Source organism: Phocoena sinus, chromosome 11 (assembly GCF_008692025.1).
Source record: "Phocoena sinus isolate mPhoSin1 chromosome 11, mPhoSin1.pri, whole genome shotgun sequence".
Lineage (NCBI taxonomy): Eukaryota > Metazoa > Chordata > Mammalia > Artiodactyla > Phocoenidae > Phocoena > Phocoena sinus.
The window spans coordinates 24,461,180-24,486,565 of NC_045773.1; the positions used below are offsets into that span (position 1 = coordinate 24,461,180).

The window sequence follows — 25,386 nt, forward strand, 5'->3', positions numbered from 1 at the left end:
CTCCACCCTTATCAAGGATGTCACAGGAAAACCCTACCAAATGGCTTCTGAAATCCAGATACCCTTTGCTGTATTCTTTGACCTATGATCTGTAATAAAGAACTGTAAGAATTACCGAAAGAAGCTGGTTGGTTATGTTTTTTTCTTGCTAATCTCGTGGTATATCCTGTTAGTCATTACGTACTTTTTTTTTTTTTTTCAATTTATTTTTGGCCACACTGCACGGCAAGCGGAACTTCCCCGACCAGGGATCGAACCCGTGGCCCCTGTATTGGAAGCAAGGAGTCTTAACCACTGGACCACCAGGGAAGTCCCATTACATACTTTTGAAGGATACATTTAATAAGTTTCTGAAGTAGAAAGTTCTGTTTAATAAAGTGTTCTGAAAATTTCATCTAAGGATTCGTTTGAAGATCATCTGGATACTTTTACGAATAACACTATACAATTTTCTTTGAGTGATAGGCCTTCATTATATGTATTCATGATGTTTAAAACCATTTAAAGAACACTTATTTTCTTCTATGTTTTCCAAAGTATGAGGAACAATTCCTATTATATATTTGTATTGCCTTGATAGGAAGTTATATGAAATAAGTCGCATATAGTTGAGTGACGGGGGGAAAAATGACCCTTAGTTTCAACCACTGCGATTTTTAAAATGGAATTTTCCTAGCGATTAATCCCCAAATTTGGGTTTTTCATTTGCCAGAACATATTTCATGCTTAAAATTTTAATGAAAAACAATAAAAAGCAAACTGGTTTTTAGGTTTCTGGAAAAAGAGATGACCTTTCTGTCTGCTGTCTTTAAGGTAACAAAATTAGTAAATGCATCTGATTTTAAAAAACATTTAAACCCATTTTTCTACAGATACAGTGGCAAAACTGAATTTGTTATTTAGTAGTTGACACTTTGGTTTGCTTCCTTCTTTTAGTAGTTCTTTTGAACCATTAAGTTTAAAAGAGACCCAAAACAACTTGACAGCTAGAAGTTGAGTGGTGTAGTGGGAAAAAAAATAGTTGTTTTGTCTCTATCCATTGCTCATTCTGTTTTCTATTTTTAACTTGATTCTTTCCCCCTGTAAAAGTAGAAAGAATGTTGTAATGAATCTAGATATACCCGTCACCTTGCTTAACAATCATCACCTCTTGGCCAATCTTGCTTCATCTGTACATCCATATCCCCCTGACACTGGGTTATTATTATTATTTTCTAAGATTCTTTGATGTGGACCATTTTTAAAGTGTTTATTGAATTTGTTACAATATTGCTTCTGTTTTATGTTTTTCGGTGTTTTGGCTGCGAGGCATGTGGGATCTTGGCTCCCCGACCAGGGATCGAACCCACAACCCCTGCACTGTAAGGCGAAGTGTTAACCACTGGACTACCAGGGAAGTCCCAGACACTGGATTATTTTGGAGCAAATTCTGGACATCGAATAACTTCATTTATAAACATTTCAATGTGTTTGACCTGGGGGTGGGAGTAGGGCATTCCTTTTCATCCTTCACATGGTCAGAATAGTTACAGGGGGAGGAAGAATGGCCCCAAATTTAGACTTTTGACGTTATCTCCAAATGAAGGTTGACATAGAGCCACATAGATATATTCACAGGATTTTAACTAATATATCTAAAAATAAATCACAATTTTTATAAATGTTTCTGGATGTTTTGTAGCAAAGACCTCAAAAATTGAAAGTTTCCTGGGCCTCTCCTGACACCGCAGAGGCCCTGTCAGTTTTGCCTGCTTTTAGAGAAGTACTGCTAATTAAAACTATATTGTACCTTGGATTGATTTTTGCTAAATACCTAAACTCTTGAGCAGAAGCATATGCTACACATACCAAAGGAAACAAACAAACAAAACCACAGTAACACTGACTCGGGAAAACTGACCTTTGTGTTAACATGTCATGTTAGCCAAAGCCTTAAGAAACTCTGAAAAGCAATGTTCCCAGGTTATGAGTATGAAGTGTGTACTTCTGCCTTTGCTACCATTTGCAGTTCATGTAACCATCACAGATCATTTGTGTTAATTGTGTAAAGAAAACACAGATAAGCAAAAGGGAGGAATAAAAATCACCCAAGTCTCACTACTTGGTCACTGTTAATGTTCTCATGTTGATTTCCTTCTTATTTTTTTTTTTTTCCTGTGAGTATATAGGTGAAGTATGTAGATATGTAACGTGTACCCATGTTAACCAGAATTGTTTTTTATCCTTTTTTCCTACTTGGAATGTTGTGCCATTTTTCTCTTCCACTTCCTATACCTGCCACGTAACTGGTAAGGGCTCCCTCTGTATCCGTTGCGTGACGAATTTTCCCTTAGCTGCTACATGGGCCACTTATGGACGTGTAGGTTGCTGCATAAATATTTCTTAATGAGAGTAGTTTTACCCAAACTGAACCACATTGTCTGGCCCAAAGAAGGTAAGGATCTGAGATACTAAATCAACCGAAACACTTTGACGTAACAATCATGAATGCAGATGGCCACTGCATGTTTTTTGTTTTTTTAAGGATTTTAAAAAATCCTCCTCAAGTCTTGCGATATATTTGTTGTCCGTGAATGTGCCTACATGTATTCTAATTAGTACTGACTGACATGCTAGATTTGGCAACATATTGTGGACTCACAGCAAGGAATATGATAGGCCATTGATAAGAATATTTTCTCTTAGAGTTAGCCTGTATGTGATATAGACCACAGCATTTGATAATGAGAAATAAAGGGAAAAGGTATCTTAAATCATGCATATTTTTCTTTCTCTTGCTCATTCGTCACTAGAGCTGTGTTTAACCCTTTCACGAATTGCTTGTGCGTACACGGGGGCATGTGTATGCATGTATCTATGCCCATGTGCCTGTGGGCTCGTATTGGTGCCTGTTGGTGAGTATCTAGGTTTGGACAGAACTGAGTGTCCGTAGTATCTTGGCAGTTCAGCTGGCCTTGACTGAAGGTCTGCTGCTTTTTCTTCTCTGGGGAACCTGTAGTCTGAATATGTAGCCTGCTGGCCCATCTCTGTTTTAAGTTGTTATCCCACTTGGTCTGATACCTTTGGAAGCATATTGTGTTGCTGCTGTGGATGAGTTGGTTGGCAGTGAGAGGCCGGTAAACTTATTCTCTCATAGGAATTTAATAACATTAAAACATTGGTGATGCCATTTAAGAGCAGTTTTGACAAATAGTCTCTCTGCTAAAGACCCTGGCTGCAGGTTAGAATACTGTTAAGCCATCAAAATGTTAAGCAAATAAATGTTGAGTTTGCTATTGAACGTGAGATGAGGCTGTGCGTATTAATTTCCTGGGGGATTTGGGAATAGCTATTACATGGCCCACTATTTTTTTTTTTTTTGGTCTTCTTGTTGTTAGTACTGTAAATTGGATGACAACTCTTGTCCATAGTTATTTCAAGATTTCTGCAGGAGGTTATTTATAAGGGATTTTTAAAAATAAATTTCATTCATTCTTACGGCATCTAATTATCTCTTTTCCTTGGCTGGATCTATTCAGTGAACAAGAAAAATCAGAATTAGATGTGGAAGGAGGCCAAAAGCAGGGGCAGAAGATGGCAGTGGAAATATCAAAATCGGGGCACTTGTGAAGCACATTGTGATTGCAAAAGGAAGGAAAGAATCTTTAAAATAGGTTTGTTCTGCCTTTTTTTTTCCTTAAGAGATTTGTTATCTATTATTGTAGCCTTGTCTAAGGCAGGGGCACTGGTCCAGGATTCATGAGGTCGCCTGCCAGCCCTACACTCCATTCCGATTAGTTTTTAATGACCTAGTGAGGAGGGCTGCTTTAATAGGAGGGAAGGAATGGAAAACGGTAAATGCAGGAGCTCGGGTGGTCCATGTGGCCAGTGGTGACCTGTGTCTTGTTTCCCTGGAGCCCAGCCTCTCATTGCTGGAGTGCTTCTTTATCATATGAGCTTTTGCTGGAAGCTGCATCTATGAAGTACTTTCCCAGTGCCACAGAGTAGTACCTACCTTAGTCGGTGAGAAGACAAGGGCGAAGAAGCCTTATCATCATGAGAATGACTACAAATATAAAGGCTTGGTCTGATATAAGTATGCATTCAGTAACCATTAGTTGTTAGCAATATTTGTACTGAATTCATAGCAACTCCTCATAACAACCCAGTGAGTTCACATGATTGTCAAACCCATTTTAGCGATGAGAATCTTGAGTCTTAGAAAAGTGGAGTACCTTACTAGCTAATCAGTGGCTCTGCCTGGGTTCGAACCCAGGTTGGAATGGTTACTAAAATTTATGCTCATTAGCACCGATAATATTAGAGATCAGTACCAGTTGTGTAATGGGTGCTTGCTGTTGGCAACTAGTTTGTAGACATTCTCATGTAGTCTTTATGTAACCCGGTGATGTTGGTCTGACCTGACTCACGCAAGATCACACAGCTTACAAGAGGTGGGGTAGAGTTGTGAGTTCAATCTTGATTCTGTCTTCTGTGGTGTCATAGTGATTTCAGTCCTGGAGGCCGAGGAACTACAGGGTGAATTATCTGTGATTTTACTAAAATTAGACTCCTACTTTTGAGCTGGAGTTCAGCTCTGATTTTCCTCTTCAGTTCTTCCTGCAACCTCTCTACCCTCATCTTACCTGATGAAGTTGGCACTAGTTAAAGGGCATCCACCACCATCCCAGAGAGTGAGCAGCTAGAATGCCCCTGCTCTGACCAGTGCCAATGGGAAAAAGACCAGGAGAGAAGCATCTGTGCATCAACCTCCCCTTCTTAGTGCAGAGCAGGGAAAATGGGTGTATCAAAGTCAGGCTGACTCTGTGATTTGGGGTAAATTCTTAATCTCCATGGCCTGTTTCCTTATCTGTAAAATTGTGATGACAATATCTCCTTTATAGGGTAATGAGAAAAAATAAAGTATATTCAGGACACGTGAGAACCATGGTATCTATTTCTATTTTCGCCGGTCAAAACCCACTCTTGCTCTTCTCTGAATTTTGAGGTCTTAAGAGCCTGCTTCACCTAACACATGCTCATATGTTAGCCTCTTTTGTATTTCATGTAACGGATTTATTTAGCTAAGCCTTGACCATCAGGATTTGAATAAAACGTCAGTAGTTTCTGCTAATTGATCTTCTTTGCATACAAAGATGGACTGGATTGGCTATTCTGAAATGTTGGTATTTTCCAGATCCCTTTTTCCTTGTTTCTCTGCACCTGATTTTGTTTTGTTATGAAACAGATTTGTAGGTGGGCTTTAGAAACCCAGTTTTTCAAGCCTGACTATTCCAAGGGCTGATCACTTCCCCATGTAAACCTTTGGAAGTACAATACAGTGCAAGAGAGGAAAGCAGACAGAATTGAGGTTCTCGGCTGGGAGCCACTTGCAGGTGTTAAGGTGGGATACCTGGCTATGGGCACTGGTTTGCCATCACGAAGACAGCAAGCACTGGTGGGTTGGGTTTTCCTGGATCCTCTTTTCTTCCCAACTTCCATTTGTGTACAGGGCTCACTCATCTTTAACCCAACCCTGTTGCTTACTGCTGCCACTGTCGCCTTCTCTTAATTATTACTCATCTTTGGTTCCGTGCCTTAACTGGGGAATTAGGAAAGGAGACAAGAGCCTTGCATATAAAGGGATATTTGGTAGCCTCCAGTAGTACAGAAATTCAGAGAACCTCTCTTAAGGAAGCTTCACTTAACCAGCTAGCTCTTTTTTAAAACATTTATTTATTTACATTTATTTATTTACTTATTTGGCTGCATTGGGTCTTGGTTGCGGCACGTGGGATCTTTGTTGCCACGTGCAGGATCTTAGTTGTGGCATGCGAGATCTAGTGTCCTGACCAGGGATCAAACCCGGGCCCCCTGCATTGGGAGCGTGGAGTCTTAACCGCTGGACCACCAGGGAAGTCCCATTAACCAACTTGCTCTTCATTCTGAAAGGTGCCCTCAGCCTAGAAGGCTGCTGCATTCGTTATCACTTCTATGTGACAAACTATCCCCAAACTTAGTGGCTTAAAACAATGCATGACTTTATACAGTTTCTGTCGAAGAGGAAAATGGGAGTGGCTTATCTGGGTGGCTCTGGCCCAGGTTCATCTCAGTGGATGGCAGCCTAGGTTGCTGACACAACCATTTCCTAGGTGTCTCACTTGCACGCCTGGTTAGTTTGTGCTGGTTGTGGGCAGGTTGTTAAATTATGTGTAGGAAGGACTGCAAAATATAAAGAGGAGTCATAAAAAAATCTAAAATACTCACGTTGCTTTGCAAGTGTCTTTACATTATCACTCCATTTCAATTGAACCCAAATTGGAATTTGTAGCCTCTAAATTATAAGTGTTTATATCGAGAAAGAGCCTGTAGAATCCTAAACTGGTAACATAGGTCCAAAAAAAGTTCTCAGTCTACTTTAAAAGATGGATGAAAGAATGAAAGCCCTGTGTGTTAAAATAAGATACTTGAAGTATATATGAATAATTTTGTATGATTTCTTCTCTTGTGATTAATTCAGTATGAACTGGTCTCAACCATGTTGGAAAGAGGACTTTTAATGTATGTCATGTTCCACAGGCTTTCTCTTGCATTTTAATTATTACAAAAGGAAGTTCACCACATTCTGTTCTTCCAAGAGCCATATAAATCAAGGCATTACTTTTTTGCATTATCGTATTTCATCAAATCTAAGATGCATAGTATTTATCGTTTTAGAAATGGAAATGAGTTCTACCATGTTATTTAATTGGCAGTATTTTTTCTTCCTCATTGCTTCATAAATTACAATTGTTATCTTAGACTTGGTGAAACACGGTATGTTTTATGATTTTATTTTCTAGAAAATATGTTATATACATGTGAACTGCTTATTATAGTTGAGGTGGGCATATCTGCCCAGCTGTGGTTCAGCTGAGTCTAAGTGTATTAATAAAGTTTTATAAAGCAGTGGCTTGTTTTAAAAAGTGAGAAACTCATACTTTTTCTTCAAGTGAAGGTAGTAAACATCACATCTGTGTGTCTCAGTTTCCTCATGTGTAAAATAAGAGTGGCCATAAATTGTGCCTAAAGCCTCTGTCAGCTTGAACATCCTAAGATTCTGGGTCTCTTCTAGAAGAAACCAGAACTTAATTCTTAATCTGGGTGGATGAGGAGGAGTCAGATGTTTTTTATAATAGGATGAAATCCATCAACCCTTTCCAAAAAACAGTGCTCATGAGGGCATAATTTCAAAGTTTTTCTGTGATTTCAGGGGGCTCGTGGACCCTGACCTCAGAGCTCTTTCCTGAAGAGCTCAGGGTTGTTTGACCACAAGCTAAGCAGGTCCTTGAATTTTGCTACTTGAGTCTGGATTTTTCTGTGTGGTGGTTTTTTGCTTTGTAAAAATATGTGAGTAGAACTGTTTTGAATTCTTCTTAGTTTACTCTTTGCTAGTATCCTCCACTGTAATCTGGCTAGAGTCCTTACTTTTCCTTTGCCCCAGCCATAGATATTCTAACTTGGGCCCTGGATCTAAGGATAAGGGAGTGAATACAAGTATGGAGGGGGAAAACAAGCTCTCAATATACTTTAATAAAATGATCTCTGGGCTTCCCTGGTGGCGCAGTGGTTGGGAGTCCGCCTGCCGATGCAGGGGACACGGGTTCGTGCCCCGGTCCGGGAGGATCCCACATGCCGCGGAGCGACTGGACCCGTGAGCCATGGCCGCTGGGCCTGCGCGTCCGGAGCCTGTGCTCCGCAACGGGAGAGGCCACAACAGTGAGAGGCCCGCGTACTGCAAAAAAAAAAAAAAAAAAATGATCTCTTCTTTTTATATAACTCAAAGCTCTACCAAATAGGAAAGAGTTATTGTTAGAAGAAAAAAATCATTGTTATATGTTCTGAGTTTTCTTAGTGGTGTTTGAATATCTATGAAAGCTTTTTCTACCTGAAAGTACAAAGTCTCAATAAAACCGTCAGGTATAAAGCCTATTATGGAAATAGGGAAAGCACCAGGTTTGACATAGAAGTGCCTTAAACAACTTGTTTTTATTTATTTCCTCTCCGATCTTAATTTTTTCCTTCCTTCCACTGACTTTAGGTTTTATTTGTTCTTCTTTTTCTCATTCTTTTAGGTGGTGGGTTAGGTTGTTTATTTGGGATTTTTCTTGTTTTTTGAGGAAGGCCTTGTATTGCTATGAACTTCCCTCTAAGAACTGCTTTTGCTGCATCCCATAGATCAAGTAGCTTGTTTTTATCTTTCTCTATATATCTGTCATACTGGTTGTGTTGTCTCAGTAAGACTTACTGAAGAAAGGATGTTTTGCCTGGAACATTTTCAAAAAGTGGGCTTCCTCTGTACTGATGCAAAAACTTATCTCCACGGATCACCTTCTTTGATGCTCAAATCTATGACTTGAGCATTCCCCACGTGGAGTCTTCACCAAGCAGTCTTCAGCCCAGATTTCCGAAGTGTTTGGAGATTTCTACTTGGCTCTTCTTGTCTTTAGTGGGCACCATAGCAGCAAACCTTGCCACGTGGGCATACGTCTTCACTGTGACATTGTACAAGATGGGTTTTCTTGGTGGCTTTGCTTTTTATAATGATAAGTGACATAAAAATACCTTCTGATAATTTCCCCCAAATGCTCACCTGCTGAAGGAGATAGTCTTAGGCAACATTAAAGTTGGTTTCTTATTTGTGAGTTCACTAAGGAAAGTGAACTCCAAGAAGAGTATTGTTATTTTCATTGATCTATGCCTTTTTTTTTTTAAATCCCCACCTATTATGTAAAGGAATTGAGCTGTCTGTTGTGCAGTGTGTGTATAATTTGATCCTTTCGATTCCTTTGTGAGAAGCCTAATCTAGCAAAGTAGTCATCCTTGAGAATGAAGTTCCTAAAGTTAGAAGGTCTATTGTTCTCCTTAGTTTTCTGTCATTTGTATTAGAGCAAATATGTGCATTTGTGAAATCACAGCCTGTTATAGTGGAAGTGATTTTAGGTTACTTATAAGGTTTTATGCCTGGCAGTAGAGTCCATTTCTTGAGTTACTTGTTAAAAATGCAGATTCCTAGGCTCTTTCCTGGGAATTCTGACTGTATCAGGCTGGGGTCCAAAATCTTTTTTTAAGCAAGCACCCCTGTTGAAAATGTGTATTCAAGCAAGGCTGGACAACCCTAGGAGAAAATAAAATCTCCCACCAGCTTTCAGTTAACATTGTGTGTTGATAGCCTGTCACGTCTCTTTGGGGCAGTACTGGCTGTATTTTACTTTGAAGATGATGCCACTTATGACCAACAGTCTTAATGTTACCAAGGAGAGACCAACAAAGTGGTTGTTATCTGTGGTCTAATGAAAATCAACCAATTAAAAATAGAAACAAATCAGGGCACTTAGTCCCTTGGTTTAGTGTGGATAGCATTTACCTCTAGTTCTTAGGAATACATTGTACTTAACATGGAGAATGGTCACAGTTAACCTTCAAGGGTGAGAAAGCCTATTAGTGCCCTAGACTTCCATACATCTGCAAGACAGTGACAGGAGGGAGAGTGCAATCTGGCCAGACCTGGATCAGTTGCTATTTTATTGTTATTAGACTGTTGCGTTTGACAGCATGTGTTCCCTTTTGAAGGCATGCTGCAGAGTGACATTAATGGTGGATGAGGCTGTGTTTGGGGCACTTGTTTACATGGATCTCTCATAGTAATTACTGACTACATTTAGGGCTCATATTATGTATGGTGACTCCCTACTAAAAGCAAATTTAACAAGGTGGTTATATTCTTGAAAAAAAACCTTCCAGGTATTAGACTCTGAAAACTGAATCACCTAATGTTTTTGAGGGTCCACTTCGTGCCTAGTGCAAAGTTCTGGAAATACCATAGTGAGCTGGAAAGACAAAACTAGTGAGGAGACTAACACTGATCAATTTACTTCTATAAATACTTAGTTACTCAATGGGATATGCACGAGGAAGGAGAGGAATAAAGTTCTGTGAGAGGGTATGACAGTGTTGTCTAACCAACTGTATTCATTATCTGTTGCTCTGTAAGAAATTACCCCCTCCCCAAATTAGCCTAAAACTTAGCAATTTAAAACAACAAGTATTTGAGGGTCCGAAATCCAGGAGTGGTGTAGCAGGGTGGCCCTACTTCGAGGTTTCTCACAAGGATGCAGTCAAGCTGTTGGCTGGGTCTACAGTCATCTGAAAGCTTGACTGGGGCTGAAGAATGTACTTTGAAGATCATTTATGTAGCTCTTGGCAGGAGGCTTCAGTTCTCAGATGCTTACAACATGACAGCTGCCTTCCCCTAGAGCAAACAGTCCAAGAGGAGACAGAGAGTGTGCACATATGACCAAGATGGATGTGGTAGTGTCTTATAACCTAAACTTGGAGGTGACAGACCATCACTTTTCCCACATACTATTGGTACCACTGACAACATACTATTGGTACTACTGACAACTGTGGTACCCTGTGAGTGGAGAATACACAAGAGTCTGAATACCAAGAAACAGGCGTCATTAAAGGCTATCTTTGAGGTCACCAACTCACTGAGTCTGGGGTATTGTTGAAGGTCTTTTATGAGAAGGTGCTGTTCAAGTAAGACACAAAGGTTGAGTAGGTGGAATGGGGGTGATTTGGTGGAGAGCCTTTCCCAGGTGGTCACAGCTTGGTATGTTTTGAAATGAAGGCTAGTGAGGAAAGAGCAGAAAGAGCCAGGAATCATGTGCTGAGAGATAATGTTGATGAACTTGGCGGAGACAAGACCAAACATGTCCTTTTAGGTCAAATTAAGGATTTTGTTCTTTGGAGACTTAAGCTGGTGAATGACATAATCAGATTTACTCAAAAAAAAAAAAATATGTATACATATATTTTTTCTTAAGGATCTCTCTGCCACTATAAGCAGGATAGATTATAGGTAGGGAAGCCAGTTTGGAAGATATAATAATTGTTCAGGCTAAAGATCATGGTGGATGAGAACATTAGCAGCAGAGACAGTAGTGGATGAACATGAAATATATTTAGGAGGAAAATTTTTCAGAAACTAGAGAGGCACCTGCAGGGGTTACCCACGATGGTTGCTGAGGTTCTAGATTCTAGAATGGGGTGGATGGAGGTGATATTCACTAATAGAGTGAACCCTGGAAAAGGACTAGCTGTATGGACTACATGACGGACCTGAACCTGAACTTACAGACATCATTACATGCAGTGATTAAACGTGTCAGGTCGTTCAGGTACAGGACGAGCAGGGAGGGCTTTAATTCCATGTAATTCTGTTCTGATTCACAAAAAGCATACTGCATTTTTAGAACCATCTGACAGGTTTCGGTTTTTGTTTTAATTTATGTGTAAGTAGCTGAAATCTGGTAAGTATGTCAGGGAATTCTTTGCATTTCTCTTTTGATTATCATCCCTGTCTTTTAAAGCATGTGGTTGAAATCTTTTAAATCCCAGGTTAATTTATTTTTTGAAGTGTTAGGGTCCATTAGCATGTATTAGTTCAGGTCTCTGTTCCTCTTTCCCACTATCTCCAAAACGAATTCACTAACGCTGTGTCACACAATTTCTCTAACACATATACACTCTTACTTGTCAAAGAATTAAGTATGACATGTCATAAAATCATACCATTTAAGTCTGAGGAGACCAAAAGATGACCATTCTTAAATTCTAGGCAAGAAATATGTTAATTGAACACCTACTTTGTGCCAGGCTCTGTGTCAAGCTTTCATATTTTAAAAAATGGCACCTCCTCTCACCTATCAAAGATCTAGTCTGTATCAAGCACAGTTCTAGGCATGTGTTACATGCCATGCAATGGGCTTAAGAGCCCTCCTCTCCCGTCCACTCCCCTGGGGAAAGGCAGAGGATAAGAGCCATACCTGCCCATGTGCAACTTACACTTCCGCCATGGGGACATGACAAGAGCACAGAAATGGCAATAGTAGACAAGATTAGGCCCATAGATATTGCCCCATAGCTATTATCAGGAAGAATGAAATCCCTAAAATATAATAATATCCATGATATTAGGAATTTTTGTCTTGTTTGGTTCATTGCTGAATCCCAAGCTTCTGGACACATTTGTTTCAAGAATGAATGAAGAAATCCCCCTCTTTTTTAAACTGATTATTTTGAAATCATTTAGACTTGGAGAAAAGTTGCAGAAATAGTATGAAGTGTTCCCATATATTCTCTAACCAGCTTCACCTAATGTTAACATCATACATAACTGTGTACAATGATCAAAACCAGGAAATTAACATTGGCACAGTACTACTAACTAAGGACTATTTGGATTTCACTATTTTTTTCCCCCTGAAGTCTTGTTTTCTGTTTCAGGATCCAATCTAGGATCCCACATTGTATTTAGTTGTCATGTCCCCTCATCTGGGGCAGTTCCTCAGCTATGCCTGGTCGTTCATGACTTTGACACTTTTGAAAAAAAGTTGTGATCATTTATTCTCTAGAATGTCCTTCAACTTAGATTTGTGTGATGACTGAGAGCTGGAAAAGACTTTGTACCGGAAAAGACATCATGAAGGAAGTGGGGCTTTGGGTGGTCTTGGAGGAATGAGACTTGGATGGACACAAATGTAGAAAAAGGAGTTTTCAGGAAGGCAAAACTTCTGTGCAAACATGTGTATCCTGGAGCACTTTGGTGTTGTCTTGGTTCTTGTCTGCATGTGTAGGGGATGGGTAGGGTAGCCTGAGCCGACTAGTTAAGAGTTGTAATCACTCCTTGTCCAGCTGCCCTGCTGCTCTGCATCTTGCCTTCTCATCAGCAATAAGATCTTGATTCAGGCTCAACTCCAGCCTCCAGGTTCTGCCTGCAGTGCTGTTGGATTTGGGCTTTGGCTTCCTGGGTATCAGGGCCAATGGGCTTCTTATTATCTTTTTATCAGAGTTTATGCCCTTCTCTAATCTGGGGGCATAGGGTTTTATATTTATTTTATTTATTTTTTTATTATGACTATTATATTGGCTAAGGTTTAGCATGCACTGTGCCAGATTCTAGGCCAGGTCTTCTTGGTGGGGAGCATTATCACCCCTAAGGGGGAAAAACACTGGTTCTTTGGGGAGTGAGAAAAACTTATTCTTTTTATGTGTAAGTACAGATATGCCTATAGTACCTAAACAGTCATGCAGGATATCTGTGGTATTAAAATTTCATTGGAAAGGGGGTTTGATTAGGGGAAAAGAAATCTAAAAAAGCTTACTGGTGGGATCAATAATGGGGTTAAAATATAGGTTGAGAAACACTGATTAAGGCCAAATGACTTGCCTATGTTATCTCATTTAAGTTCACATTACCTCGAGGGACGTATTCTTATTGTCCCCATTAAAAAATACAAATGGGGAAACTGAGAATTAGCAGAACTGAGTACCTTGCTCAAGGTCACAAAGCCAAGTATAGACTGGGGATATCCACCCATGACAGGTAGGCTCCATAAGTTAAAGTCTAAACAGTGATCATCCCTGTCACTTTGTAGCCTTACTCATATTAAAAACCAGTTAGAAAGTCAATAGAAAAAATACATAGCATATCCTAAAACCGAGGAAAAGCTTTCTAGGCTTACTCAGTAATTAGAATCTGCTGTTATTTTATTATGCCATGATTAGGGTTATTAATTGTGGGTCAGCTCTGCAAACATTTGCAGTATTGATGTTAGGAGTCTAGTCTGGTACAGGAATACAGTCACACGAAGGCAGGGCTTTTTGTCTGTTCACCGTTGCATCTCCAATGCTCACAACAATGCAACACATAGTAAGTGCTCAAAAAATATGTGTTGAATAAATAAAAATGAACGGATATCATATTTTAAGACAAAAGAGTGCAAAGCGAAACTGAATTACTTTTGTTTGAGGTTAGGGCTGTGATGTTTGCACTTAAAGAAATAAACAGCAGCCACTGAAATGTTGGACAAGACGCATACCTACCACAGAGAAAATAAGTTCTGGGTGGCCGTTTGAATTTGATTGCAGAAATTGCCTCCAGTTACTCAGACTCCAAACGTATGACTTAATATTGTTATACCATGCAGAGCTGAGAGAGATTAGATCAGACTTAATTTTTCCATCCATTTCGAGGAATTCAAAAAAAAAAAAACCCAACCAGTATTATTGTTTGAGACAGAATGTTGATAATACAATAGAGTGAAATATACAGTGTCATCGTTTCTTTTTCCATTGAGTATCAAGAACAGCTCTTTCTGTTTGAGGTGGGGACTAAACATACCTGAGATGTATTATAGCCCTGGACAGATGAACGAAAATCCCAAGTTGTATGGGATGTAATTTCCTCCCCCTGAGAAATTTTACACTTAACCATCTGTGAACAGGAAACAGAAATTGGTATATCACACAAAACCTAAAATTCATCTCCTAAGCCTTACCAGGGTGTAGCACGTGCATCTCCTTGAGTTACGCAGAAGGTTCAGCAGTGGCTACAGAATTAAGTTGGTTTTGCCAGACTACGCCCCCTAGAGACAAATGCAAATTTCAGTTTTCACAGACCCTTCCTAAAGTAAGTAATTCAGAGGATCAGGGCCCAAGAAAGGCTAGATTGGCTCAAAAGAAGCCCATTTTCGTATATGTGAGTGGAGATAGACAAAAGGACGGTGACATCACCACCAAGTCCTCATTTTCTTGTTCCCAGTGGCATTTGCCGGCAGCACTGAGAGGGCTTCTAAGAAGGTTCACCATGAGTGCAAATGAAATGAGAAGTCATGTAGCTCAGAATCTGAGAGCGGATAGGAATTTTGCTGGCTTCTTCAAAGGCTAAGCCACTCTTCCGCCCCCATGTGAGATGAGCTTCTTTTGGATGTAGGTTCAAATATCTTTCTTTTTTTTTTTTTGCTGTACGCTGGCCTCTCACTGTTGTGTCCTCTCCCGTTGCGGAGCACAAGCTCAGCAGCCATGGCTCACGGGCCCAGCCGCTCCGCGGCATGTGGAATCTTCCCGGACCGGGGCACGAACCCGTGTCCCCTAGCATTGGCAGGTGGACTCTCAACCACTGCGCCACCAGGGAAGCCCCAAATATCTTTCTTTTTTTTTTCTTTAATGCGTTACGCGGGCCTCTCACTGTCGTGGCCTCTCCCGTTGCGGAGGACAGGCTCCGGACGCGCAGGCTCAGCGGCCATGGCTCACGGGCCCAGCCGCTCCGCGGCATGTGGGATCCTCCCGGTCCGGGGCACGAACCCGTGTGCCCTGCATCGGCAGGCGGACCCTGAACCACTGCGCCACCAGGAAAGTCCTCCCTTTGCTTTTAATTCTTCTTTTCCCACCCCCTGGAAGCTTATAAGCGTTGGCATTATATGGTAATTAGATGGTGATGCTGGGAAATAGGGACAGAGGACACACACACACACACACACACACACACACACACACACACACGGCCCTATTACCTGGGCAGGCTGTCCTCCAGCCTTCTTCATGAAGAGGTGGGTGCTTCAGGGCCTCTAATTACAGGCTTTCTGCCTCCTACCACTCAGCCTTTGAGAACCCTCTCAGCAGGAACGCTGTGTACTCCAGGCATTCCATTCCACACACTGAATGACCTAATATAATTATTTGAAACTGAAAATCACTTTCGATTCAACAGGAGGATCTCAACCACCTCCACCCTCCCTACCTTTTTGGAGTTACTAATTTAGACATTCCTTTACTGCATCCTGTCACAATCAGGCTTATCTAGTCTTCTGATGAGCTCCACTAGGGAAACTGTGCTAGCTTTGCTCTGGGAAACCCCTTATGTCAGATCCTTCTCCTGTGGCTGCCAAAAAAAAAAGACACAACAGTAAATGCGATGTGTTACTCTTTGGCTAATGCATTTCCACACCTTTGAGGGGAGGCCTGCTTCAGACCCTGGGTGTAGATTTTATTGTCCTCTGCTTCTGTAATTCATGGGCAAACATCATTTTAACATTATGTAAAGTGTTTCAAATAATTGCTTTTGGGCTTCCTCCTTGGGAGACGATCTGCTGTTCCAGGTAGTGATGTGCACATGCTGGGGGCTAACCCCAATGTCGTCAAATCGATCATCTCCCATGAATGCCCCACTTACTACTGCCACGCTTCACCTGAAATTAGAACTAAAATTCTATATAAATGAAAAGGAAGAGCTGAGCTGAAGTGACAGGTTCAAAGGGGGCTCTCCGGGAATTTTTTTTTTCTTGGCCCAGGTAGTTCACCTTTTTCAGGTTTTATCCTTGCCATAGAAGAGGTGAAGTATCTCCGGAAGTTCAAAAGGCATGCCTCTTGACCTTAAAAATTTACAAAAGGCAGTAGCATGGGGAGACCAAGATCTGGGACTTTGAACTTGTACTGACCTGAGACATTGCTCCAAACACTTAGCTGAGTGACCTTTGGCTGTAACTTAACCTTTCTGAGCCTCATCCATTTCATCTTTCAGAGTGAAGACAAAGGGTTGCATGATGGTGAGATGGATCAGCTTTGGGGCTGGAGAGTAGGGCCCTTCTAAGGATAGGGTTTTTTTTTAAGGGACCTTGAATGCTAAGCTAAGGTGTTTAGCTTTTTTTTCCCCTAAGGATTGGGGCCTATCTAGGTTTCCAGAAGAGTGAAGAGATGATTTGTATTAACCAAAGTGTCACAGTGGTGGGCTGGAACACCAGCACAGTACTTTCAAAATGGTCTACACCACTATTTTTGGCTCATAATAGTCATTAGTACAAGGGCAGATGCTATTTAATAACAGTTATTATAAATAAAATAATGATGATGAAGGTGATAATGATAGGAGGTTCCCCTTTGCTTTAGTCCTGCTATATTTTAAAGCAAACCCGACTCTCCTGTTGGACCCGCTTCTCTACATCCATTTCCAAGGTTGCAACACTTAGTGGGCCCACGTTTCCTTGGCTACCCTGGGCCAAGACCACGTGACCTCCCCTCCCACGCTGGGTACCGAGAAAGCCCTGTTTATCCCCTACCGCCACCCAGGCCCTGTGGATGGGGGCGGGCGGGAGGCCGCCACTCCCCCAGGACCCAACAGCGGCCCCTGAGTGTGAATAGCTGGCATTGACGCCGCTGCCGCCCAAGCGAGCGGGCTGGGGACGCCCTGGCAGTGCTTCTGCCTGCGGGCCCCATAAAAGGAGCAGCTGCCGCCGGGGCTGCTCAGATGCGCGGGGATGAGGCGAGAGGCGGCTGAGTGCGCGCCTGGGCTCCGGCCGTGAGCGAGGCGGACCTTGGGGCCGCTCTGCGGGCCCGCAGGTAACCGAGGACGGGCGGGTTTTGTCCTTGGGCTTGGAAGTGACAGTAGGAGGAGGAGAGGGGCTGGAGTCAGGGTGGCAGGAAGGAGACTGGGCAGGGATGAGGGAGAAGGGAAGCCTGGAAGGCGGAAAGGAGGAGAAAAGGGAAGGAAGGAAAAGGGGAGGGAGGGAAGGAGGCAGGAAGGAGCCGCGCCAGGGAGCGGCTGGAACGCGCTGCACTTGCCTCCAGCTCAGGCGTTCAAGTTCCCCACCTCCGACCTCTCCCAGCCGCCAGGCTGGGCGCCGGGCGCATCCCTCCCTAAAAGGCTCGCGCGTCGCGCGCTCATCGCGGACGCTCAGCCATGTTTTCTGGGCGAGCGTATCCGCCGGCACAGCTGAGCGGCAAGGCCCGCCCGCGGGGACAGCCTTGGCTGCGGCGTGGGGACAGGTGGAAGGGGACGAGAGCGGCCGGTCTGCTCCAGGCTCGCGCTGCTTAGGGCAGGGGCCCGCTGGAGGATGCTTTACTTTGCCTCCAGTGGGGTAAAACCCCGGGTGCGCCCCACCCCCGCCGCCAGCCATTCCCGCCGTCCCCACTTCACTGGCCTGCTGCCACTTAATGAACTGTCGGGTCCCCCTCCCTGTTCTCCTTCCCCAGCGTCTCCAGGAGCCTGTATTTTGAGCTTCTTTTAGAGTTTTGTTTGCATAAAACTGGGCTCAGCTGGAGAAAATGGAGAGGGACTGAAAAGGAGGAGGTCCTTTTGTGCGGAGCCCCATTGTAGAGCCGTCTTTCTCCCCAAACCCTGAGCCGTTGGAGGTCCCCAACACAGAAGGAGGGATGCTGAGGCATCCCAGACCTCCTTGGCTTTTTGTATGTCAAGTGCCCCTCTCCTCCCCTATTGGGATTCTTCATCTGTGGGCAAAAGGTCGCTCTGAAGATGTGAGGGCTCCATATCACCTGGGATGCCCCCAGACACCCCGTGGCTCTAGTTTCCATGGCTTCGCTGCCCACTCACAGTAAATGCAACTCTTGGCAATCCTGCCTGTCTGCCAAGTTTCTTCCTCCAGCCCAAAGCAGATCCACATCAGTGGGCTGTGAATTCTCAGCAGGGTTGGGTGGTTATTAGAGACCTTTGCTTGAGGAGCTCTTGGATGGGAGTTGGGGAATTCCTCAGTGACTCCAGTGGCATCTCAGCTGAATGTTGTCCTTAATTTTCTCCTAATAATGAAGCTTCAGAGTTGGCCTTTTCTGCAACATGTGGTGTGTTTCAACCCGAGGCTGCACCCTGCGGTAGTCTTGTGCTGGTTTATACGTGGGATAGAACATATGTGATTGTAGGTCTATTATAGAATGAATATAGGCAGTGTAACCACAGCAGTGAGCTGTCTAGAGAGAGAATCTAAGCATTGACCAGACACTGTTCTCAGCCCTTCACATATATTATCCTGTTTGATACGTACAGCTACCAAGAATGTCTAGTTAATAAACAGACACATCGAGAGATTAATTTGTCCTATGTCCACAGCAACGAGATGACTGTGCTGGAGGTTGAGTCTAGGCAGTATTAGTCCAGAGCTCCTGCCCTTAACTCTGCATCTTTGCGAAGGTGGGCAGTATAAACCTGTGCGTGGCGTCATCATTCTGAGGTACCAAGAGGTGGATAAAGGAGACTAACTGTAAAGTTAGGTAGATGAGGGTTGAATCTTGGATTCAACATTTATAGAATTTGTGAGCTAACCTTTATCAATCCTACATGGTATGTTGTACAGTAATTTAAAATGCCTGGCACATAATTTATAAACAATTATTACATGTATTTTGTAGTTGCAGGAGCACAGTGTCATAACCAGTTACAGATTTTAAAGCCGAGGTTGTCTGTTTTTTTTTTTTTTTTTTTTTTTTAATGCGTTACGCGGGCCTCTCACTGTTGTGGCCTCTCCCGTTGCGGAGGACAGGCTCCGGACGCGCAGGCTCAGCGGCCATGGCTCACGGGCCCAGCCGCTCCGCGGCATGTGGGATCCTCCCAGACCGGGGCACGAACCCGTGTCCCCTGCATCGGCAGGCGGACTCTCAACCACTGCGCCACCAGGGAAGCCCGAGGTTGTCTGTTTTTATGTTCAGCCCTGTCACTTAGGGGCTGAATAAACTAGGCAAAATACTTGAACCTCTCTAAGCCTCTGTTTTCATATGTGTAAAGTGGGTTGTTCTGCAACCGAATGAGAGACATACTTAAAACCGTTAGCACAGGGCCAGCGTACATAGTGCTCAAGAGGCGTTGCGGTCGGGGTTTGTTGTCTGGTTTGGTTTGGTCTGGTTGGTTTTGTTGTTGTTGTTTGTAAATCAGTGCAGGTTCCTGTACTGGGTTTGTTTTTGTTTTGTCATTCCTGGATTAGTGTGGTTCAGCAGTTACTCTTTGGACTGTGCATCATAGACCCTCTACAAGTGTGCACGCACATGCTCACACACATCACGCACACACCACACAGCCTGGAACATCCACATTTGAAATTACAAGGACTGAGTGAATTCTGCCTTGTTCAGTAAGAACTCTGTTTCTCTTGGCAAAGCAGTCACTGACTTTTAAGGGTTAGGGAAGCTTCAAAGTTAATTTTAAAGCTGTCTGAAAACCAGCTGGAATAATTAGCCCCACGCCTAACAGTTGCATGGGGGAAAAATGGATTGATGATGACATTTGCTTTCTTAGTAGGCTCTGAAAAACTGTAACATATTCTGCTAAACTGTTTCAGATAATCAACTGGAATCTTAACTTAGTTAAACAATTCTAAAAGAATATCTTCTACCATGTGGTTTTATAGATGTTGGTTAAATGAAAAGAACTCAGTGAATGAAACTTCAAAATACAGTGTTGACATAGATTAACATGTTCTAAACAGCTGTTTAGAGTTTAGCCCAGATATTTGTTTATAAATGAAGAGGATGCTGTAAGATCAACATTTATAAAGAAGAATGTGTTAACTGGACAATGGCCTAAAAGCCCATCAATAAGGAGCTGGTTAAAGAAATTGTAGCATGTACTTACAGTGGGTGAATATACCCCATTGAAAGAATGAGGTGTGGTTTATATGCTGATATATAGAATGGACCATTGCAGTATCAATTCCATGAGTTCAAAAATTTCATCTATTTTGAGCTAATCTCTAGCACCTCCTAGAGCAGCGCTTGCTGAATAATAGTTACTTAGTAAATCATTGAATGAATGAGTGAATATTGTTCAGTGAGACAAAGCAAGGTACTGAGCAGTGTATATAGTTCATTGCCACGTGTGTTTTTAAATGAGTGAATATAGGTTTGTGTGCATGTGTATAGAAAACAATGGTTGTCTCTGGGGAGGAACTGAAGGGCTGGGGGTAGGAGGGAGTTTTTGTGTTTGCTGGTTGGTTGTTTTTTTGTTGTTTTGCTTTTTTAACCCTACCCCATTATGTCTATGTACTAGTTAAAAACAAAAAATTGAGAGGACCTGATTTCCCTGAGTTTGGTCTTAATTTTTTTTCTGTGTAACTCACCCTTCTGTTACCCCTTTACTATAGGCTATTTAATTTCTTTGCCTTATTGAAATACCTGCAACCCTTTGGTAAGATGATAAGCACGGACTGTTTTAGAGGGGTGCCTTCTGAATGGAATCCCTATATAGTAAACGGTGCATTGTCCTGCCTAGGAGGTTGCTCATGCGAAGCCCCTTCTTTTCTCCACTAGAGAAGGCTTTGTGAACCTCCATGCCTTACACAGACCATGGTCCCTCTCAGGAACGCCATAGATTATTTTCTAACGAATAGGTATCTAAAGTATGAGTCACGTAAGAATTTATAATTTCATAGCAATAAAGGCAAGTCTCAAATTAATCAATTTTTGCTTCAAGACAGGTAATTCCTAGTCTTTTTTTTTTGCGGTACGCGGGCCTCTCACTGTTGTGGCCTCTCCCGTTGCGGAGCACAGGCTCCGGACGCGCAGGACCAGCAGCTATGGGTCACGGGCCCAGCCGCTCCGCGGCATGTGGGATCTTCCCGGACCGGGGCACGAACCCGTGTCCCCTGCATCAGCAGGCGGACTCTCAGCCACTGCGCCACCAGGGAAACCCTAGTCTTTGAGGAGCACCTTACATGTACTTCCAGAATTCTGACCACTTAAGTAGATCTTTAGGGAGGTGGTGTCCAAAGTGCAAGGTGACCCATGAGAATACAAGAAGAAACCATCAGGAGTTCTTTATCTTTTTAATATTCTTTATAGCCCCAAATGTTAATAGCATGTGTTACTTGCTTTCTCTCATTGTTTCCTTTTGTTTTGGCTGAACCATTGAAAGTTTGTTGCCCACATTACGCCTTATGCTGTTTCACCTTTGCCCACTTTTTTTTTCAGTCCTTAAGTTTTTTTTTTTTTTTTTTTTTTTTTTTTTTTTTTTTTTTACTGTATTTGGGGATAGGTGTTACACTTTTTTGTTTCTTACGGATTTTTAAAGAGAGACGTTAGAGTTGGGAAGCAACAGATATTTAAAAGTTGTCTCTGAATTTTTAGTGTGTACCCATTTCAAAGATTTGGATCTTAATTTCTACCATCCTTAACCACCTTGGTAGACTAAAACTAACGCACAAGTTTCTGTTGCTGCCTTCTAAAAGAATACTGATTCTTATGTCTTACCCGAGATTGATACAGGTGACAATGAAGGTGAAGATGTTAGCAGTATATTAATATGTATATGGCACACTCACATTTATTAATTTACGAAATAACTCCATCAAGTTTGCATTGTGCTTGTTATCCAAGATAACACTCATCACACTGCCTTTTCCTCGATATTTTTAACAGCATATCTATTCCTTGACATGCCGGAGCTGGCCTGCTGCCGTCAGTCAGCGAGGCCTTCCTGATGGATCAGGATGAGACCACTCATAATCATGTCTTCGCGTGGAGAGAAACGTAAAAATTGTCCAGACCGCAAAAATGACCATACGTCCTCTCCTCCTCATTAATATGACTCATCGCTGCTTCTTGATTTGTGCAGTTACAGATGTAGCGTTCTGGATAGGATTTATTTGAATACGCAAACAGAGAATTGTCTCCCCTTTTTAACAGCATCCAGTTTGGAAGGAACCCTTGCTTCCTTGAACCTTCCCTCAGATCGCCCGAAGTCACCTGACTCATGCCCAGGTGCCTCATGACGAAAAGCCCTTGGCCACACCTTCACCGTCTCCCCCACCCTGCCCCAGTGTCCATAGTGTGCATTCTTCCTGTTGCAATGAGTAATAAACCACTGGTTCAACTCTAAGTATGTTTCTGGTGATCTTGGAAGCATTTGCTATTGAGCTGTTTAGAAACAGAAGAACGTTTCAGAGGTGTTTGAGTAATATTTGGAAGAAAAGTACAGCATTTTGTCCGTAAAACAGTAATTACTCATTATAGAGCATCTGAAAAGTACACAAAGGTATCAAGAATAAAAGAGTCTTATTAATTTCATAAACCAGGAATAATCATTGTGAACTCTCAGCTATATTTCCTCTGTATATTTCTACATCTACTTCTACAGCTTTCTCTCCATGTAAATACATACTCTCTCCTTCCCTCTCTCTATGTATATATACGTATATATACACATACATATGTGCATATACATTTATGCGCGCACACACACACACAACTTGGATAATTGGGATTATTCTATATATGTAGTTTTGTATCCTGCTGTTTTTCATTTAACATATCATGAAAATTTCCTTATTTTCCCCAATTACATATTTTTTATTAAATAGTATCTTGTCATATGACACTAGACAGTTGCTTGTTCATTGTCCTAAGTAAAATCATCAGTTTTTCTTTTTTTACCTAGCTATGAGAGACATCTTCATGTTTCAATGTATGTTCAGATTTCTGTTTATTTCTTTAGAATAATTTTCCTTAGGAAGGTGTGTACTTCAAAGAAATTCTGCGTATCTGTTGTCTAATTATTTTTCCCCCAGAATTGTTGGTTCTTGTACTGCCCAGAGATTTGGTAACAGTTGGGCATCAGGGCTGGCTGCACCACAGGGAGCCCTGAAGTCCTCTTTCATCCCTGCTGCTGCTCTGAGCATCTGCTTCCTCCATCCCTCTCCCCATAGACTGGCTGTTACCTTTAACCAACCTGGCTGCATTTGCTTTTGCCACGTGGGAGGAGGGAGAGGGGTACTTCCCAGTGAAGGAGGAATTGATGTGCCCCAGTGTATAGGAACTGTAGTCTTCTAAAATCTCTTTAAGGGCAGGATCTGGATAATCATTAGCTCTTCCTCAGTGCCTAGCAGGCAGCACTATAAAATGTGCTGTCCAGTGAATATTTGTTGCCTAAGTAGATGATAAACCTGTTTCAGACTTAAAGCAACCTGCAATACTAAAAATCCTTTAAATCAAATATATCCTTCTCCTTGGAACAAATATATAAAATTTATAACCTTTACATTTTTTGAGATAATGTTTTTACCTCTTTTTTTTTTTTTTTTTTTTTTGCGGTACGCGGGCCTCTCACTGTTGTGGCCTCTCCCGCTGCGGAGCACAGGCCCCGGATGCGCAGGCTCAGCGGCCATGGCTCACGGGCCCAGCTGCTCCGCGGCATGTGGGATCCTCCCGGACCGGGGCACGAACCCATGTCCCCTGCATCGGCAGGCAGACTCTCAACCACTGTGCCACCATGGAAGCCCCTTTACCTCATTTTTTGAGGTAATATTATGAGTACTGGAGGTATAGCAGTGAGCTCAACCAACCTTACATTGTGGAATGTAGATACAGAAAATAAACCCCCAATAAACGCAAAATGCCAGGGAGTGATACATGTTTTGATGCAAAATAGTAAAGCAGGGTGAGGAGATTAAACACAGTAAGTCCTTCCCTTACTAAACTGAACTTTCCTTGGTTGCAGTTACCCGAGGTCAGCTGCAGTTCAGAAATGTCAAATGGAAAATTCCAGATGTAAACAATTCAAAAGTTTTTAATTGTGCACCGTTCTGAGTTGCATGATGAAACCTCAGGCCATTCTGCTCTGTCCCACCTGGACGTGAATCATCTCTTTGTCGAGTGTGTCCTGCCCGTTGGTCACTTAGTAGCCATCTCGATTATCAGATTGGCTGTCCTGGTATCACAGTGCTTGTGTTCAAGTGACCCATATTTTAGTCAATAATGGCCCCAAAGCACAAGAGTAGTGATGCTGACAGTTCAGATTTGCCGAGAAGCCATAAAGTTCTTCCTTTAAGGGAAAAGGTAAAAGTTCTCGACTTCATAAGGAAAGAAAGAAAATAATATGCTGAGGTTGCTAAGATCTACAGGAAGAGCAAATCTTCTATCCGTGAAATTGTGAAGAATGACAAAGAAATGCATGTCGCACCTCATACTCTAAAAGTTATGGCCACAGCTCATAAGTGCTTAGTTAAGATGGAAAAGGTGTGAAATTTGTACAGTAAGATATTTTGAGAGAGAGAGACCACATTCACGTAACGCTCATTACAGTATATTATCATAATTGTTCTACTTTTTAGCTAGTTATTGTTGTTAATCTCTTACTTTGTCTAATTTGTAAGTTAAACTTTGTCATAGGTATGTATGATTTAAGAAAAACATAGTATATATAGGGTCCTGTACTTTCTTCAGTTTTAGGCATCCACTGAGGGTGTTGAAAGGTATCCTCCTCGGATAAGTAGGGACTACTGTAAAGGGATTTGTAGTTCTTTGGGGGTAGAGTGGTCTAGGAAGGCAAGTATAAATTAAGACTCTCCTATTTTTTGGTTGTGATAGGTGATCTAGAATATTCATCATACCTTAGATGCTACTGAACGTCTACTAGTTGTCACTGTGTGTGCTTTATGACTCTCCCTTTGAGCACATCTTGGTGACAAGCACTTTCCATACGTTATTTAATCTATTTCCCACTGCTCTTATGAGAGAGCTCTTACGCCTTTTTAAAGTATATGGCGGAGCAAGAGAGGTTAAGTTACTGGCCTAAGTTCACATGGCTCCTAAGTAGCAGAGCTGTACTCAAATCCAGACTTGAAAGCCCTTTAAAACCCAAGGCTAAGAGTCTAGAGTTAGTCCTTCTCTGGTTCCTGAGGCTCAGAAAGAAAAAGTCCTTGTGGTCAAAACCACTGGTGAAAGGTTAATTAGAAGCCATTGGTATGTAAACTATGTATATTGATGACAGACTGCTTTTGTTTCCAGAGAGTGGGTACAGGCACGGGT

General features: G+C 42.2%; 1 protein-coding gene across 23 annotated transcripts in view; it reads left to right on the top strand.

Annotated features, from left to right (window-relative positions):
* MAGI1 (membrane associated guanylate kinase, WW and PDZ domain containing 1) overlaps positions 1-25,386 on the top strand; it is a 623,501-nt gene that overhangs the window by 418,221 nt on the left and 179,894 nt on the right. Inside the window, exon 1 of one of the 23 annotated variants that reach the window (XM_032648653.1) lies at positions 17,080-17,202. The exons of the other annotated variants lie outside the window; for them this stretch is intronic. The gene's annotated coding sequence lies outside the window, so the exon portion shown is untranslated. Of the gene's footprint in view, positions 1-17,079; positions 17,203-25,386 lie in introns of those variants that run through there. 23 annotated transcript variants of the gene reach the window in all.